Source organism: Callospermophilus lateralis, chromosome 1, assembly GCF_048772815.1.
Source record: "Callospermophilus lateralis isolate mCalLat2 chromosome 1, mCalLat2.hap1, whole genome shotgun sequence".
Taxonomy (NCBI): Eukaryota; Metazoa; Chordata; class Mammalia; order Rodentia; family Sciuridae; genus Callospermophilus; species Callospermophilus lateralis.
In genome coordinates this window covers 198,355,804-198,369,222 of record NC_135305.1, presented here as the reverse complement: position 1 = coordinate 198,369,222, position 13,419 = coordinate 198,355,804, and positions in this window count along the sequence as shown.

Here is a 13,419-nt window from a genome sequence, read left to right as displayed (position 1 = left end):
TGTAAGAGGGAGTTATCAAGGATTTGTGAGTTAATTGGAAGATGACAGAAATTCTTTTAAAGAGGAATAAGTATGTCAGTTGTACAAAAAGAGAAGGACATTTATTGCAGGGAAGGTAAAGATAATGACAAAGATATATTGGACATGAAATTGTCTGAAAACAGGGGGAGTTGATCATAGCTGACTGCAGATGAAATAGATTGTATGGAGACATCCAGCTGTCCAATATGGTGGAACTAGCATCACATGTTTGTGTTTTTTATTTAATGAAATAAAATTAAAAGTTTCATTTTTTAAAGCATAGTAGTCACTTTTCCAACACTCAATAGTCATATTGGCTAATGTTGTTGAATAGCATAGAATATTTTGATCATTACAACAGTTTCTTCAGAAGATCTCTGCATATGGATCAGGGGCCAAGTGATAGTTTGTAAAGTTATATATAAGCGAGTAAATGGAAGCTGAATGAAAAGTAGAGGTTTGTGAACTTCTGTGCCACATCACTATTCCCATTTTCAGAATAATATTTTATCCAGCCTCATATTTATCTTTACTTATTTAAAGATATGAGGCACATTTTCATAATTATCATGAATGCATTGGAGTTTTCAATTTCCACATAGATATGGATGTAGAGTTACAGAAAAACACACAGAGAGACACACATAATCAAACTATAGAAAGCATAGTTTCTTTCCAAAACCTTTTAATATAAACACAAAGGCATAAGTTTCCTGAGGGGCTGAATCGGTTGATTAGCATTATACAATTAGTAAGTGGGGAACACATCCAACTGAAGCCTTTGATATTTTTTTCTTCACTACGAATAACTGGGACCAAAAGCCCACAAAAGATCCTTGAATTTGAATTTTGAAGTTTTAAAGTTATAATATATATGCTTAAATAACTCCTATCCTATACCCAAGGTGTAGTGGGGTTCAACAGTGTTAATGCGGTAGAACCTCAATATCTCTTCATTCTGAATAATTACACTATGTGAATCTTGACAATCTTGACATAGAAATGTGATGGGGCCTTTGCTATGGGATCTGAAAAATTTTTTGTTTTCTCTCTTTTGAAAAAGTCACAAGACAAAAGTGACATATTTTCTTCTATTAGACATACCTGATAAAGGTTGAATTTCTAACCATAAGGATGCAGCCAACATAAGAGAATGGCAGAAAAGCAGAGCTATAACCCTTTCCTTCCACACCTAGCCATTCCTTGTTCAGTGATTTAAAAAGCATTATTTTTGTTGTTCATAACCAATTGACCTAATCTCATATGCCTAAGGTAAAAAGAATATAGTATTTTCCCAGTGGAGACAACAAACATCTTTTACTGCACATAACAGATCATCTAAAGGAAGACATTAGAAAAGTCAGTATGTGCAAAAGTATAGAATTCAAAAGCTTGATCACTTCAAAGTATGATCAAGGTGCATTAATTTTCAGGAAAGAAAAAATTGTGAGTTGTACCAGACAGAGGTAGGTAGAAAAGTGTTGGATTAAAAATAAATTATGTAAAACCTTGCTTTGCCTAGCAAGGGCTATAGATTCTGTTCAAAATGTTAAACTATGAACTTTATCAGTAATCTTCAATGATGGTTCTATACATCCCATTTATATAACATTCATGGATCTCTTGCTAAAATGTATTTTTAAGCAGAATCCCTTAGTAATAAATGGTCATTTGCAGTGTATTGTTTATTTGTTATTTTAAGTATTGATATTAGGATTTTTTTACTATGGTGCTAAGAAATACAGGTGCTGTTTAAAAGATAAAGTATGAGGGTTTAGGGTATAGCTTAGAGGTAGAGCCCTTGGGTAGCAAGTGAAAGGTCCTGAGTTCAATCTCCAGGACTGTAAAAACAAACAAACAAACAAGCAAACACATAAATAAATAATAGAAGATAAGTGTGAGAGGGTCTATTAAACCCAAAACAGGTTCTGCAAGGGTCAGCTTACCAAAAGCACACTTTGGATTTCCTCCCCAAAGCTAACCATTCAGTTATTCCTACATCTTCAAAAGACAAACTAATGGTAAAATAAATTGCTAGTTTGGCCCAGTGTCTTCAGTGGAGAAGATAACAGGATTAGCACAATTAACTCTGTCCTCTAATTCATAGTGTTCGTATTTTGAAATAACAATGCCAGAAATCTGGGCAAAGAACACATTTGATGTTGCTAGAGTGTAGATATTGAGATGTGAGCAAAATGAAAATCTAATTCATTTAAAAATTATTCTTGCTTGCATGCAGATAGAATTCTGACTTTTAGACACATTTTAATAGCATAAGGAAATCTCTATCCTTGGTTAATCTTTAAGAAGAAAGTGTTCCTGTCTTTTGCATTCACACTATTATTTAATCACTACTAGATGATATCTAGGGTTTGGGTTTTGAAATATGCTTTCAGTCTTACTGTGTTCATAGTTGGTTCCTTGTGAACAATAGAGTGATTTTTTCTTCAGGCAGTATATCTGAGGCTGAATAGATAGCATCTCTGGCTATGGAGTCCAGGATTTTCTTAGAAAAATTCAGGCTCATTACAAATTAAGTTCTACTTGTTGAATACCTGCTACATGTTCAATATTATGTGAAATGCCATGGGAGAGCACAAAAGTAGAAAGAAAGTGGAATGAGTTAGATAATATCCCACTCTCTCCTAACCCCCACCACCAAATTTATGTCAATCAGTATCCTTAGAATCTGACCTTATTTAGAAATATAATGACTAATTATTAGTTATTAATTATATAGTTAGTTAAATTGAGTTTGGACCAGATTAGAGTGAACCTGAAACAATAGTTGGTATATTTGCAAGAGAAAGATGGAAAAAAATTGAACATAGAAACACAGAGAATAGATACAAGAAAGAGACCATGAGATGGGAGAGGCAGAGATTGGTGGGAAGGGTCTACAAGTCAGGAATGCCAAAGATTACTAACAACCCAAATTTAGGAGAGAGACATGAAGAAGAGTCTCCCTGGGAAATTTCAGAAGGACCTAAATCCCCTAACAGCTTGATTCTAGACTTGTGGTCTGAAATGTGAAAGAATAATATGTCTGATTTTTTTTAAAGCCATTCGGTTTATAATGCTTTATTATGATATCCCTGGAAAAGAAATATAAAAAGGACAGCAGAATGGTCAAATTCATGCTACAAGGACCTGTTCTGTACTAGAAATACAATTGTTTATTGAATCCTTGCAGGAATTTTTACTCTTATTTCACAGTTGACCAAACCAAAGCTCAAAAAGTTGACTTCACTGTTAAAAATGATGGTCAGGAGTCTGGTTCTTTTTTTCTCCTGCTAAACTCATTTCTTTAAACTCCTTGGGCCTGGATTTATTCATTTTATAATTGATGTGTTGGTGATTTGGGAGTGTTCAGGGAAGAAGTCTAGGAGGGCTGGGGAATAAAAGGATCTTCCCTAAGGGAAAGGAGATAAAGCTGATTTGTACTTTCAACAGGATTTGGACAAAGTGGTCCAAGATGCTTTTCAAGAAGAAGGGGGATGTCATCTAAGTAGTCAAGTGCTGATGAACATGCTGAACTCTTTTTTTTTTTTTTTCCCTGTGTCAGACTCCTGCATTTATTGTATCCCAATATTATATATCCTGTCAGTATCCATGCAGGTAACCGTTCTTCAATATTCAGAGCTACTCTATGATATAAGCATCTTCTTCCTCTGGGTATGCATATGGAAAGGAGTCTCTGAAAGCTTTAATGCTTTTATTTTATTTTTTTTAAGTCACATGATGACTAGACATCAGGAAATTTGATCATAGGTATCTCTGACTCCAAAGTCTGTATATGTCAATGATATAATAATTCTCTCTTCCCCTCCACTCTTCTCCCTTCTTCTTCCCTTTGAATTTATGCAAGGATTTTTATAGAATAGGAACAACATTGAATAGGACACAACTTGTAGAAGATTCAATTCTTGATGTGAGTGCAGCGTAGTCACATCTTTCTCAATAGAACAAAGATTTAAAATTCAAATATTGGTTTGCATTTGGCATGAAGAGTAAGACATATTAACTAGGACCAGGGAAGTACAGTGATTTATTATCAGGAGGCTTGCCATTCAGCTCTGGGCTATGCAAAAGTCAACAATAATTTTATTTATCTGTCTGTCCTACTAAGCAGGGGGTAGCTGGGGAGATGGGCTATGCCACTGCTGTTACTTCACTCCTTGCTCTGGCTCTATGCCTAGCACATGACCTGTGATCAGGAAATATTATCTGGAATGAATAAATATAGGGGTAAATTATTATATAACATGATGGATCATCTATGTTCTATTTAGCCTTATTGTTTGTTATTCCTCAAGCAGTTTGTGACACGCATATGAAGTATCTGAACAAGATATGTTTAAAGTGGAGTTTTTAAACCAAATAAATTTCACTAAAATAATGAAATTATATTCAACATTTATATGTTTAGAAAAAAACAAACTTTGAAAACAAAATATCCAATCTCTTTTTGCCTTTAACTCTCCAAAATTCCAGGCTAGTTTTCCTTTACATGGTCTTTTCTGACTGTGTAGTAGTAGTCTAGACAAAATACAGTTAAAAGAGCAAGTTCTGTAATACATGTGTTGAAAAAGGAAAAGCTATTTAAGAAATGATAAAATCTTTCTAATAAATGCTTTATTCTTGTTTTAATGATTAATTTATACAAAACAAAATGTAAATACATTTAGAAAGTTTTCTGATCATTTAAACCTGATTTCATCAGTGTAATTGTATTCCCATCATCTACTTAGAAATCAGTCTTCCCAAATAGTATTATATTAAGATAATGAGACAATATGCATATGCAAATTGTTCAAGTCAAAAATTATGTTCCTGGACACATTAAACAGGACATAATAATCATTTGACATATGTAATATCTAGACAAATCAAGCAAAATAAATTTAGCCATCACAACCTGATATGCTAATTATCTACTGAAAAAGTACAAGAAAAGATGGGCTATAATGCCAGTTGGTTTATATTACTTTATGGGAAATATAAAGTGGTAGTCTTTTTTGTAATTTCGACATGGGAAAGCTCCAAATCCTTTCTTCTGCAAATAGACCCAAATGGAAATCTTGTGAAAGACCTGATCCTATTTGAATAATCTAACAAGATTCCAACTTCCAACTAGAGTCAGGCAGATTTTCCCTTCTCTTTCCTGGAGCATTTTTTTCTGCATTATTTCTCTGGGTCTCTTTAGTTATAAGTTCAGCCCAAAGAAGCCTTGCTCTATATCTCTCTGCTTCTTTATCTAAACATCTGTCTGGTCCACTCCTGTTCCTCTGGTCTTTGGGGATCATCTTTTATAAACTAAACATAAGCTTCCTTGAAGCATCAAAAATTGCTTCCCAGCAGGGGACAGAGGTCCAACATCCTTCTTTTCCCCCATATTGTTTTGCACAGGCAAAGGGAGAAGCCACTTTTCTGTGCAAAAGCCATTATCTTTGGTTTTTGGTGGTGGTGGTTGTTTTTTTTAGTATGTGGAGGAGATGTGGCAGAAACAAATGACCGAGAGTAACTGGCAAGAAAGGGAGGCTTTTTTTTTTTTTTTTAAAGTCCATTTTAGTCCAAACATTGTTCAAGGACACCTGCAAAACTCTGCGAATTAGAATTGATATTATTTTCTCTGTTGTTCAGAAGAACCAGTCGTTTGCTCAAGGTCATGTAGTTAAGTGATAGGTGTGAAATTTAAACCTTGATTGATCTGCTCCCAAACATTTTCAGTCATACCTACTTATCCAGGATATACCTCCAATCAGGCAAAATAAGTAGTACAACATCAGGTATCTTTGTATAAGGTGCTTGGACCCATACAGCCACTGTACTGATGAGTCATTTAAAAATAATTTAACCCAATCTCCTCATTTAAAAATGAAAACTGGCTTTAAGAGATTTAGTGTTTTACCCAAGGTCACCCATTGTGACTATAACTCAAGTCTTCTAACTGCAAGTCCAACTCACACCCATAATACAATTCTGTCCCTCACTTAACATTTCCTTTTGCTTTAATATAGCTTCTTTTCCCTTTCTTTTCCATTTTTTTTTTTGTATTTTTATCTGTATCCTCTACTTGAATTGACAGTCCTCACTGATAAAACAAACAACAAAAGTAGCCATTTGCATTCACCAACCTTCCCCTCTCCCACTCTGAACAAGTCTGAAGAGAAAGCCTTAGTAAAAGGGCACTTGAGATCCACCTTGAATGAGAATGGATTGGAACAAATTGCAGAGCTACTTGGTGTTTAATTCACTGAGTGTTGAAAGATTTTCTTTTCTCTCTACCTCCAATCTCTTTTGAACTGAACTGATTTTAAAATGCAGTTAATGTCCTCACCATCAACTTGCCCGTCAGAAGAATTCTTTGCTTCTGCTCAAGCCTTAAAAAAAATAAACAACAGAAAGAAAGATAGAAGGAAAGAAAAGCAAATGAACTAAAAATGCATAGCCACTGTACACTTTCAGTGCTATCACAGCGTCGGGCACTAAGGATGCATATTTTTTTCCTTTTTAGCCAGTTGTGGGCCATCTTGGGAACAGTTAGCAATCCATCCATCACCACGTAGCTTGAGCTACGTAAAAAGAATTCTTGCAAAACACACCCCACCTTTTCGTTCTCCAAAGGATAAAAGATATGAAATGCTTGTTTCTCTTAGTGGAATTTGAATGAAGTCTATTAAAAAGGAATAATCCAAAAGATATATTCAAATACATTTTACAGGGAATTGTCAAAAACTCGTTTGACACATGTCTTTTGAAAGGGTTTTTTGTTTTGACACCTCACCTAAATGCATTTATCACTCACACTGAACATTTACTGACCTCAGGATCCCATTTTGAGAAACTCAGAACAGGCAAAGCCCACTCCAGAGACAGAAGTGCTACAAACAATTTGCACCTGCATTAGTCTCCAGATCAGCAAACAAAGCCCAATCAGCAGTTTTCATGGTTTCAATAGTATTAAGGGGTGACTGCTCTGACTTTGGAAGTTTATACAAAATAAATATTCTTTAAAATAGGTGGCCCTTAAAAAAGAGACAGGTAGAGACTGAAAGTGGCGGGAGGATTGGTGAGTATGATGTAATGGAGTGAGGAGAAACCTGTCTGATTCTTTTTTAAGTGAGAAGCTGTAACTTATTAAGTATTGTCTTAGGTCAATTTCCTTAGAAGTAAAGCCCAAGATGAAAATTCTTGTAGAAGTTATGTACCTGGGGATAAATGGATGAGATAAGCAAGATAAAACAGGGGTGTGAGCCAAATTATAGTGTGGTCTCAGCTGTAAATCAGCTTTATTCTGGTCTTATGAGAGGTTCCAGGGCTCTACTGTTCAATATGGTAGCCACTGGTCATGTAGCATTAAGTACTTGAAATGCTACTAGTCTGAATTGAGACGTGCTGCATACAAAATATACTACAGATAAAGGGCACAACACAAAAAAAATAACATCTTGTGAGTAAATTTTTATTGATCACATGTCAAGATAATATTTTGGAATAACTAAAATATAAGATTAAAATTAATTTCATTCACTCCATTCATTTTACTTTTTACATATAACTACTAGAAAAACTCCAAACACATATGTGGTTTGTATTGTATTTTTAATGGATAACTTTGCTTTGGAATAATTATCTGGTTTTTATCATAGCCAGAAAAATAGGATACAGTCATGCAGTCATCTATCTGCCCTTCCTTCCTTCCTTTGTATCTCCTTTCCTGTTTTTATTTATTGTTTTCAATTCCTTACCCACTAATGTGTATTTAATACTGAACAAGGTAGGACTGTTTTCCAGATCTCATATTCAATTTACACAGAGGGCTGTGAGCTCAGCATCCAAACACTCAGACAGACACACCCACAAATGTATTACTCTAAGCAGAGCTACAAAATGCTCCTGACAGCTTGGTGGTGGGAAGAGACACTGGCAACAGTTCATCAAATTAAGCAGCTTATCCAAGGTCCAAAAACACATCATTAAGAGGCTTCCAGATGCTATTGTCTTTTTATCTGTAGGCCCATTTTTTTTTTGGACAGCAGGTGAAGCTTATTGAAACAGGGTATACTAACAGAAAGGACCCTACTGCTTACCCATTTCTCAAGAAGTATAGTTAGCAGGCACCCAGTGGACACTTTAAAATTCAGTAACAGCTGCCAAAAGCCAAATTACATACTATAAAATTAATATTTACATTATGTTTCATTATATAAATTGCACTGCAATTTATACCTTTTTTAGCCTGGACTCATTTCCTGGTAATGCAGTAAATCCTTTGGTGCATGCTCAATTTGCAGGAGTACTTGGAGACTGTATTAATTTCTTGCTAAGAGACTGTTTTGCAACATAACTTCATCATTATGATCACCACCACCAATATCATTATCACCACTCAATGATGAGCATGGCCAATATTTTTTCAATGTTTTCCCATGGTGCAATAGAACATATGTAATCTATAGGGCATTTGAAATCATAAGGCAAACATTCACAGGTTGAATACAATCAATAGAATCAATAATGATGCCTTATCTCCCTTTTGGAAATTTGCAACTTAAAAAGAATTGAAGGCAACAATTCTATATTTTAACCCAACTGCATAGCATGTTCCTGGGTAAAGGCCAAATTTACTTTTATCTTTTCTATGCTTTCAATTCCCTTGCATTTAAAAAGAGAAACAAAATAACCCAATCTAGCAGAGTGGCATAAGGAGTAGGCAGTTTACCAAACCCTATTGTCAGGGATAGTAAATATAACAGTGTATAAAGTGGCAGAGCTGGGAAGAAAAGGACACAGTGCCGTGAATTTCTAGATACATTAGGTACCTAAAAAGTAATTAATATTTAGCAGGTCTATCAATATTTGATCTAGAATATATTAATAGTGCCTTGACCCTGTTTTAACCTTTGGAACTAGCACAATTTAGTCTGTTACAGTAAAATTGTAATGGATTTTTTTCTTTTTCAACAAAGGAGGGAAGCCACATCAGAACCAAATAATAATATGCTATTTGTATATGCAAAACAGCTCAATTATTTGAAGCAATTAAACTAATATCTCAAGAGTGATTTGAAAGGGTGATATCTTTGCAAAGAAGATTGCAACAAGAATTAGAAAAATCAAGCATTTTTTAGCTGTAATTTTGTGAAAGGCAAAATGGACGAAAGAAATCAATCTTTAGTGTTTAATGTTTTATCATTACCAAAACACAGCTCTCTGATGGCTTTCTTAATTATTTTGATGATACTCTCTTGCTTTGCAAAAGTGATCATTTCCAAAAGAGAATTTTCTTACTAGAGCAATTTTTTTTTTCACGGCTTCCTACACAAAAGCAAGTATAAAAATGGGAGCAAAGGAGACCTCCCTCATATTGTTCTAGAGGCATTCGCCCTTTGAAGAATTCTTGGTGTTATCCTACTGATAATTTCTTAAGCTAAAACCTTTTGCTTGTTTGTCTGATTTGAGTAAACAACAGGGGTTCCTATACTTTTTATCTTAAAGAATCTCCAAGGATCTTACTAACAACATTACCCCACTAAGATAAGATCAACTAAAAGGTAGTTCTGAGGTAAGATTAACATACTTAAATAGCAAAACTAAAGGTCAGAAAATCCAGTGACTTCATCCAAGTTTTGGAGAGACTCAGTTTTAAATTTCCAATTTTCATGTGCCAGCATGGTATTCTACTTCAGCATAACAAAATAGCTCCTATGAAGTTTAGTAAATCAATGAACAGCCCTGAGAAGTGATTAAACCTCAATTCAGGGAGAGAATCATGACACAGACATTAGAATGGTTCTAACTACTGGTCATTGTGAACCAAACTTTACCTTTGGAGTGTGAACCAACTTTATTTGTCCGGTTACATTTAAAATGCAAGGAAATTGAAAAACATAGGAAAAGATAAAAGTAAAATTGGCATTTACCCCAGAACAAGCTCTGCAGCTGGGTTAAAGTCTGCAACTGCTTCCTTTCTTCAGTTCTTTTGTGGAAGAAACCAAGGTCACTAGAGTCCTTTTAGTTAGTGTGACAACAAATGTCTCCGGATACATTGTAAGATACAAGTTCTGCCAATCAGTTACTTCAGGAAGTTATGTCCTGACCCTTAACCATGTGGCCGTTCCTGTGCTGTTTTTTTGGGATTCTCAGCACCTATTCTAAGACAAAAGCACAACACTCTTATTTTAAGTTTTATTTGTTCCAGCCTCTTTCTTTTAGAATGCAACTAGTTTCTATTAGTTCCAGTTAAATAGTTGTAATGTCAGCGCGTGAAAATTTCCAGTAAGAAGAAAGAGCAAAGTAGTAACTTTACAGATAATTTTGAACTATCACCTTATTTGACCAGTTGACAGGAGTGATGAATCAAGAGAGCAATGGTTAGTTGCTTTCAAGGCACATGAATGAGTTCCATTGTTATGAGGTAGGAATTGATACGTTGGGATAGTTTGGAATGCACATACATAATCCTCTACAACTGTATGCGGAATTCTCTTGTGAACATTTACACAGCATGTCAAAAACAGATGATTGGTAATGCTTTGTTTCTGAAGACTATTGCAGCTCTCTTGTAAAGATTTCCAAATATTTTTACTCCTGGCTCTAAAATTAGAATTCCATAATTTGTAGACCATTAAGCAAATTGAAACAACAAACTAACACACAAAAAAAGTCAGAAAAATGGCTAGGATGTGACACTGTAAGTTAATTAATGTTAACCCTAATTGGGCGTTTCAATTTGAGTGGCTTTCTATGAATCCACTGCCATCCCTCTTGATCAGCTCTTCACCATCTCAAATCTACTTTCAATTCTTTGTCATGGTCATCTCACTAGAAGGCAAATCCAGCTATGACTGTGCCCTTGAAACTGCTGACTTAGGACTCATCGCTTCTAGGTGACATGCTTTTTTCCAAACAGTTGTTTCCCAATCACCAACGCTATTGGTCTATTCTATCCTTTCCCTATTTCCATGAAATGTTTATGTTAAAGTATTTCCATGGAACGTTTTCTACAAAAACAAAATACTTTGCAAAAAATATTGTTTCTTTTAGGAAGTCTATTTTTATTTTGTTCTGCCTGAGAAATGTATATGTCTGCATTTCCTGGTTGGTCCCACTTCCCTCCTATATATCATGAGCATAAATCTTTGCTTCTTTTCTCCCCATACATTTTACACTTTTTATTATTAATTTCAATTATTTCTAAGTGATTTAATTGATTTATTTACAAATGGGTAGCCACTATTAACATATTAAGTACCACATCTCTATTACTTGGCCTCAACACACTTTAGAGGCTTTTAAATCTGTGTCAATTTGAATTAACTGCATTTAGCTTCGTTATCTTTCTCCCTCATAAGTCATGGATCAAAGACGACTCCCCTTTAAGCAGATATTAACAGGGGAAATATACACCGTTGTTTCAGAAACTGATTATGCAGATTGACTCTCCTACTAAGAAATTAGAAAATTAACTCAGCACCACAGCTGTGGGACTTCATTTATAGAACCAGCTATATTTTGAAAACTTTGAAAATCTGCCAAAAGAGAAAATTATAAGATTGATCCTGCAAATGATGGTGTTCAAAGTTAAACTACTTTTCTAATGGATTTGTTAGAGAGGACTTTTTCCCAGCCATATCTTTTCTTTCCTAACTTTTGATCGATGGATAACTTCTGTTTTATGCTATAGTGAATACTTTTACCTGCAGAAAATGTAAACCTATAATCATTTGTGAAAGATAAAATCAGTTCCTGATTAAATAAACGAGTCATGAACAGAATGCCTTTGCTGCAAATTCCAGGACCTCTTCCCACATTCCCTTCTTTGGTTGAGTATTATCACTGAAATAACAACCAAAATGGAAGGGGTGGCAGGGGAAATAATGGGTACGAGGTTTTTTAGACACACAGTGTATGAGTGAGGCATTATTACATGAGACATCTTCACAATTTGGAGCAGTCATTCCTTAATTTTGTAATAAAATGAATACATATACAGAAAGGTGCTTACAGTATCAGTGTATATAGTATGATTCACTTTTTAAAATGGAGCATTCCCTTGTACCAACACACAGAAGCACCCTCATATCTCCTTCTCATCATAATCTTTCTCCCATCCCCAGGTAGCCATTATCCAAAATCTTAACACCAAGAGTTACTTTTGCCTGTTTTTGTGCACTGTAAATTGCCTCTTAAAGAGAAACTTATTATTATTATTGTTATTATTATTATTACTTTTTTTGCATTCTGGCCCAGTTTCTCCAGTACTGCATTGGTAAGTGGTTCTATTTTGTTTGTTCTCATTGTTCTATAGTATTGCATGGTGTGAATACACCACAATCTATTTACCCATTCTACTGGGGGTAGGACTTTGAGTGGTATGGATGCAGGCTTTACGAGTATTGCTGCTATGAATATTCATGTGCACATCTTTTGGTGAACATATGTGTGTGTTTTTCCAAATGCTAAACCGACCTTATACTCCTGGAACAAACTACACTTTTTGTGATATATTATCCTTATTTTAATATGTTGTTGTATTTGATCTTCTAGGATTGGATTTAGTATTGTTTCATTTATGTGACTTAAAAGAAATTAGTCTGGAATTTTCTTTTCCTTTAATATCCTTGGGAATTTTTTTTGGTTTTGGAATTCCCCTGGTCTAGAAATGAAAGTTGAGAAGTGTTATTTTCTTTTCTCTGCTCTCTGCTAGAGCTTTTTTGAGATTGTTATGATTTCTTCTTAGGATATTTGGAAGAACTCACGACTGAAGCCATAGGCGTCAATAATTTTTTGGAAATGTATCTGATGACAGATTCAAGTTCTTTACTAGATATGAGATAATGAAAAATTTTCAAGGTCTTTTTATTTCAAGTTGGGCAATTGCTTTTTCCCTCCAAACTATTCATCACACGTAATATTCCAAGTTAATTAGTATCAAGTTGTTCACAATATCAGTTCCTTTCATACCTAAACAATCTCAGTGATGATTTAGTTTGTGCTGCTAATATTGGCAACATATTTTCTCTCTTTATTGATCCATGTTTGTAAGTTCTTATGAATTTAATTAATATTTCCATAGATATTAATTACTATCTTTAATTTCTTGAGATGAATGAGTCAACATTTCAGTTTCCTTTCTTTTTTAAAAAAATATTTATTTTTTAGTTATAGGTGGACACAATATCTTTATTTTATTTTTATATGCTGCTGAGGATTGAACATAGGGCCTCATGCATGGTAGGTGAGTGTTTTACCTCCGAGTCACAACCCCAGCCCTTCAATTTCCTTTCTAATATATTCATTTAAAATGCCAATAAACAACTTTTTTTTTCTCTATGAAAAACAGTTTTTGTTTTCATATATCATTCTTTTCAGCTGGATGTAGAATTCTATCTT